The sequence below is a fragment of the Xiphophorus hellerii genome, chromosome 7 (assembly GCF_003331165.1).
Source record: "Xiphophorus hellerii strain 12219 chromosome 7, Xiphophorus_hellerii-4.1, whole genome shotgun sequence".
NCBI classification, from domain to species: Eukaryota; Metazoa; Chordata; class Actinopteri; order Cyprinodontiformes; family Poeciliidae; genus Xiphophorus; species Xiphophorus hellerii.
Window position 1 is genome coordinate 3,118,257 of NC_045678.1, and position 6,209 is coordinate 3,124,465.

General features: G+C 38.2%; 1 long non-coding RNA gene across 1 annotated transcript; it reads right to left on the reverse strand.

The window, feature by feature from the left end:
- Window positions 1-3,508: 3,508 nt before the first annotated feature.
- On the reverse strand, window positions 3,509-5,523 carry LOC116723322 (uncharacterized). The gene is made up of 2 exons (XR_004339961.1): window positions 5,189-5,523; window positions 3,509-3,902 (listed from the first exon to the last, which is right to left on the reverse strand). It is a non-coding gene; the product is annotated as an uncharacterized LOC116723322 (long non-coding RNA).
- Between the last annotated feature and the right edge of the window lie 686 nt (window positions 5,524-6,209).

Consider the following 6,209-nt stretch of genomic DNA (forward strand, 5'->3'; position numbering starts at 1 on the left):
ATAGATAGATAGATAGATAGATAGATAGATAGATAGATAGATAGATAGATAGATAGATAGATAGATAGATAGATAGATAGATAGATAGATAGATAGATAGATAGATAGATAGATAGATAGATAGATAGATAGATAGATAGATGCTATAACATGCTATATATTGTAATATATGATTATCAATATAGATTAGAAAATGCATCTGATAGAATGTTGATGATTTCACTGAACACTGATCCAGAACCACAAAGCATTCTGGGAGATGTAGGCAGAAGAAAGGCTTTAGCAGGTCAACCTCTCATGTCCAGCCAAGCAAGGTGGTCAGCATCTACTAACTGACTCACTGGTTACCGAGCAACGACCTGTTGAGTAACTAGCGCAGCAGCAGTTTCAGGTTTTCAGTACAACAGCTTGAGAGGAAATTGTTGAGAAAATACAAAAGGTCATGTCACCATATTGACAGTATTTCAGATATTTAAAACAACAAATTAATAATTATTGACATTAACTGATATGAAATGCTTATATCATAATACGTTTTTCAGACATATCACCAAACAAAGAGATATCATAATATGCATGCAACATGTTGGATATGGAAATGTTAATATTCTGTGCAAAAACTCAAGTTTTGGAAAAGGGTCTACATTCTCTAAAATCAACACACCTCACTCTAATGAAAAGCTCGGGGAAAGAGTATTTTCAATGTTGTTGTCAAAGCTTATGTTAGAGCTATGAAACTAAAATTTAAAAAAAACCTGGAGATCAGAAATAAGCCACCAAATGCTGATTGGTGCATTAAAAAAAAAACAGGCATTGTGAATAAAAATCTTGTGCGGGGAAAGCAGAAAGCAAGGTCAAGTAAAACAAAGCTGGGTTTGTACTATGGAGACGTAAGCAGCTTTGTGTAACTGAAAACTCAGCACTAAACCTGAAGTCACCTGAATGAAGAAGTAACCTTCCTTCTCAGAACAGGCCTGCTGAATCAAAGAAAACAGAACACGGACAGAGAACATAAAAACATAAGCAACAAAACTTTAAATGTTAAAGAATGTAGCACTCATACAGTATATGTGTAACTGGATTTCTGTTCCAGTGAGTCCTTCTCTACGTCTTTCGGAATTTCTCCTTTTTTCTCTTATAACGGAATTAACTTTAAAAAGAATAGCAGGTTGTAGCTATTGTTCATTGTTGCGTGATTTTTAGTTGTAAATGTATTTACGTGACACCCGGAAAGAACAGGGAAAACAGTAGCTGCTCTGAAGTAGCTCCTCGCTTTACTTCTGCTGTCAGCTGGAACAGAATCCAGGCACATTGTAACATGCAGCCATCTGAACATGCTAACATACAGCCCATGTGAACATGCTAACATACAGCCATCTGAACATGCTAACATGCAGCCCATGTGAACGTGCTAACATACAGCCCATGTGAACATGCTAACATCCAGCAAAAGGAATGGACAGAGACTGAACTGTGAATGAACTCTCACCAGGTGTGTAAGTGCTCAGGATGCTTTCAAGAGTGTTTGAGTGAAAGTGGAGCAGGTGCTGTGAAGTTCTCCCACTGTGATTTCAGTCTCTGCCTGTGTCCTGGATCAGTCTGCCACACAGGTGTTTAAACCCCTCTGTGTTCGCTGATGTGTCAGTCAACACAAACACAAACTCGGCCATGTTTTTGTTCTTATTACTCACAATCCTCCTCATCCTTTGTTGAGGAAGTATGACCTCTATGGAGGTCAGAGTGAAACTACTGACTGTCATATTAAATTAAGCCTCAGGCAATGCAAGAGATCAATTATGAAGGTAAAGTGAAAGTGAAGAGCAGTCACAGTGGGCAACAGTAGGCTAGTTGTCTTACAGTCAGGAGGTTGTGGGTTCTATTCCAGTGTACCCTTATCACATGTTGATGTGTTCCTGGGCAAGGCTGGCCAATGTGTATTGGTGTGTAACTAAGTGAATGTGTCTCTAGTGTATACTGAGACACTAGTGTACTAGAGCATCAGTATATTATACTCAGTGGCCAGAATGACTAGAAAAGTCCAATATGACCTCATTTCATTCATCAAACATACCAAACAACAAGACAGGTGCAGATTTACTTTCTAAATGTCCTTGTCTGGGATGTGGCTTGTTTCTGTTTCTGTGATGTTTTCTGATTCTGTTTTCTTCCTGCTCAGTGAGGGTTCCATCATCCTCAATATCACAATCATCTTTCCAGCGCTCCCACCTCTCTGTATCTCCCTCACAGTTCTCTCCTTCTGCAGACTAATGAGAAGCCCGGACCAAGCCGTCTGCACCTTCCACTCCTTCTCCGTAACAATAAACCTGTTGAACTTTTATTCTGCTCTCCTCCCCATGCATGTGTGTCAGGAGCTTCAACTGTAATATGACTTTCCTAAAAGCTGAACTTTTGGAACGATGCCCCTTTGTTGCATTGGAAACCTTCAGATGTGTTCCTACAATTTTTTTTTTTTTATATATATTAGATATTTGATATTTTATACAATAAATATCATGAACCCAAATTTGTCAGTCAAATTACAATGAGAAAAACTCATTTAAAAGTAAAATGTTCTCACATTCAGTTTGTTTGTTGTTTTACTGGACTGTTTAGTCTGCTGTAGAAAAGTTATTAAAATGATTGAAATACAGAAATGTAAGTAATACTTAGGTAAACAACTGGTTTAGGTTTCAGGGCTCATAATAGCATTACAAACACAGTGGAGCATTTTCAACACTAGATGTCACCATTGCACCATAAATTAATATCATCCAGCCCGTCTGACAGCTATAATTTTGAAATTAGTTAACTCTCACAAACCATTTGGTTTATTTTATTTTTTTTAAGTTAAATTAGACCAAAGCAGACACTGAGGACTCTTAAGCTTCATAATCAGGGTGTATGTTTGAATAAAATCAAATACATAGTCTTCTCTAAATGACTCTGATGTCAATTCCTGGCATCAGCCCTTTGTTCCAGGGTACACCGTGTATTTTCTTGATTGAATGCAGGACTGTTCTGTTTTCTACCTTTTAGTGGTTGAGTTAAAGTTGGTTTTCTTGCAAATTCATGAGAATTTGGCTTAAAGAATTTTTCATCCTCTTGACTTTATTTGTTGTCATAAAAATGTGATACCGTGTTATTTTAGTTTATTCTGTGGTGTGCAAAAAAAATGTAACTTAAGCTTGTGATTATGTGATCCTTGTTTGCAACAAACACTTAATAAACAGTAGCAGTGCAGCGATTGCAGTTTTCTGGTCAAACGCAGATCTTTAAAAAAGTTGGACCTGCTGATTCTGATTTTGGTCTGTATGTTTTTTTGTTCCGTTTTATGTCTGAAAAGTTGCCAAAAATACTGACAAAGTCGCTAAGTTGTCAACAGTGGAATGTCCATTGTTACGTCTGCACACGTAACCTGGTGTGCAGGTCTGTCAGTAACATTTATCTATTATGTTAAGAACATTTATCCCAGTGTTAATAAGAATAAAGCTACCAATATTAGAATGGATAAGTTGCTTGTGATTCATTTAATTGTGTACCTTTGGGAGAAAAAAATGATTATTAAGTAACTTTAACAGCTGAGGAACTTTAAAATTCAAATAAACTTCAAAATGATTCTCAGTGGTGTTCTGAGGGCTTTAATTGCTGCTCCATCAGTCTGTCAAAACACCAACCTTACATGTGATGTAGAACAATGAAGGTTCTTCTGTCCCTCAGGACGTCCTAAATGTGTCTCTGGAGGAAGGCTTGGGTGACAGGAGTGTTTAATGTTCTGCTTCATAAACTGCTCTCTTCCTTCCTCTCCTGTAGTCCTGTAGGCTGTTTAGCAGAAGGGGGGGCCCTGGATTTCCTTCCCAGTGCGCTCCAGCCGGGTGGAGCTCATGACAGACGGAGGTTTCCTGCTGGAAGCAAAGTCCAGTTTAAGCCATGAGGAGTTATTTTTGTTGCTGTGCTTCATAATAAATAACCCGTGTTATGGGGGGTGGGGTTGCTTTGCTGTTCTTCTTTTTTCCCCCGATGCATACATATTCAGACTCTTTTTAGTTTTTTTATTAATGCATTTTTACCAAACTCTGAGTCGTCTGTTAATTGTTTTGATTGATGGGTTAAAACAAGGATTGAAGACATGTAAACTCACGCTGCTGCACAGAGATGTTGAAAAGTAAATAAGGGATGTTTACAGAGTTTTTTAAAATGGCAAATAATACCGTATGATATCTTTTTTTTTGACATTTTATATTTGCAATTCCATATTTTTCTAATTATTTAAACAAGTTATTCTATGTAGGAAAAAATTCCCTTACATACTAGAATTGCTTTTTCTTTCTGAGCCAGGTGAATTCATTGAATATATTTTAATTTTTCAACTTGTTCTGTCTCATCCATTTGGCTGTTTCCTTCCTGTGTCTCCTCCCTCTGATTCTTCCAGAAGACACACCACAGTCTGAACTACCGCTCAGTTCTAATTTCATTTCATTAAACACACTGAATAGGTTTCAGGAGTTACACATTGTTTGGTTTCGTTTGAGATTCTCTTTAAAAATTTGAAAAATATGTGAAAGCAAAACCTACATACATTTAGACTAATTAGAGTTTTTTGTCCATTTCATGCTGCAAATAGTTTCATGAACTCTGTGATTCTTTCCCATATAAGACACTGAGACCTGAGGCTCACCAACAAACATCAGGACTGTAATCAGTCTAACTGTAAATAGTTTGAATAGAGTAATATATTCTTGTTTGCTTTCTGCAAGCAACAGTACATTGGGTTCAGATGCTGCATGACAATAACTGATAATCCATCTGTAAAAAAATCATAACATGGTAATATTATACAGTTATCAGAAGTAGAAAAATTGAATTCAAGAGTTGGAGATAGGAGGAATTGACAGGCTGGGGATTGGACGCCATAATCAGAACATTCATATGTTGTTAACTTGAACCAGTTAAAATAACTGGGTTATGGTGTGCTGTGGTAGCGCAAGGGGTTAAGCACAACATATGGAGGCCTTAGTTCTTGACATGGCTGTCGCAGGTTCAATTCCCTGCCTAGTGACCTTGCCACATGTCTTCTCCTTCTCTCATTACCCACTTTCCTGTCAAATAAAGGCCACTAGAGCCAATAAAACCTTTAAAAAGAAGTAATTGGGTTATTTGAATTAAAGACAAACAATTATTATATACATACATCTGTTTGTTACCATTCAGTGGTTTGAAGGCTACAGATCTCCACCCTTCTCTGTTGGCCCAAAAACGTTGGAGTCATTGTTGCTTCCTGAACTATATGGCTCAATAAACAGCTGCCGTCCTCCAGTAGAATCAGATCCTTCATCACTCCATCCCTCTTCTTCCTCCAAAACCACAGATAAATCGTTCAAATCTTCACTGAAATCGCTCACAACTCCCTCCGCTTCACATACTCAGCCTCAGTTGTTTACGTCTGACTTACCCTGATTACATCACAAGATGGCGCTGGAATTCGACCCAGTTACTACAGAAGAAAACTGCGTCGTTCGGTAATGCCATTAAATTTATAGCAGTCGGTGAGAAATATTTATTAAAATCTTTTGAGTACACGGATTAAAACGAAGCAGTAGATCTGTCTAAATGATGTTGTGGTTTTTATCATTCCATTGATTTATGTTTTTAACCTTGATTTCGCCAGGAAAATCCCACTGAGATTAAAAATGTCTTTTGCAAGAGAATCCTGGTCAAAACTGGCAGCAGCACACAGAGATTACAGAACACTGGCAGCAAAACCAGAAAACGTTAACGGCATCATAAATCAACGAACGAAAAGATTCCTCAGTTCCTCGTGTCACAGACTCTGTAGCCGTCTGCTCTTCCTCTGTCATTGGCACAATGAGCAGGAAGTCATTTAACCAATCAGTGCATGTCTAACACTGAGATGCAGAGCTCAGAGCTGTAACTCAAACCCAGACTGCTGCTGAGTAACAACATCCAGAACAGCCTGAGCTCAAAGGGGGTAAGGGGGAACCTACCCACTGAGGTTCTGCTGACCTCTGACCTTTTTCACTCTCAAGTTTCCTCTGAAGACTCTTTAGGCTTAAACAACAGGCAGTCGGCCAGATGCTCGTTATTTTTTTCTGTCTTAGCCCTCCTGCAGTCTTAAGGAACGGGGCCTAATGGACCCAGCAAGCTTTTCATCCTGTATGTGAGGGTAAAAAGCAAGTTTTTTTATGGGTGTA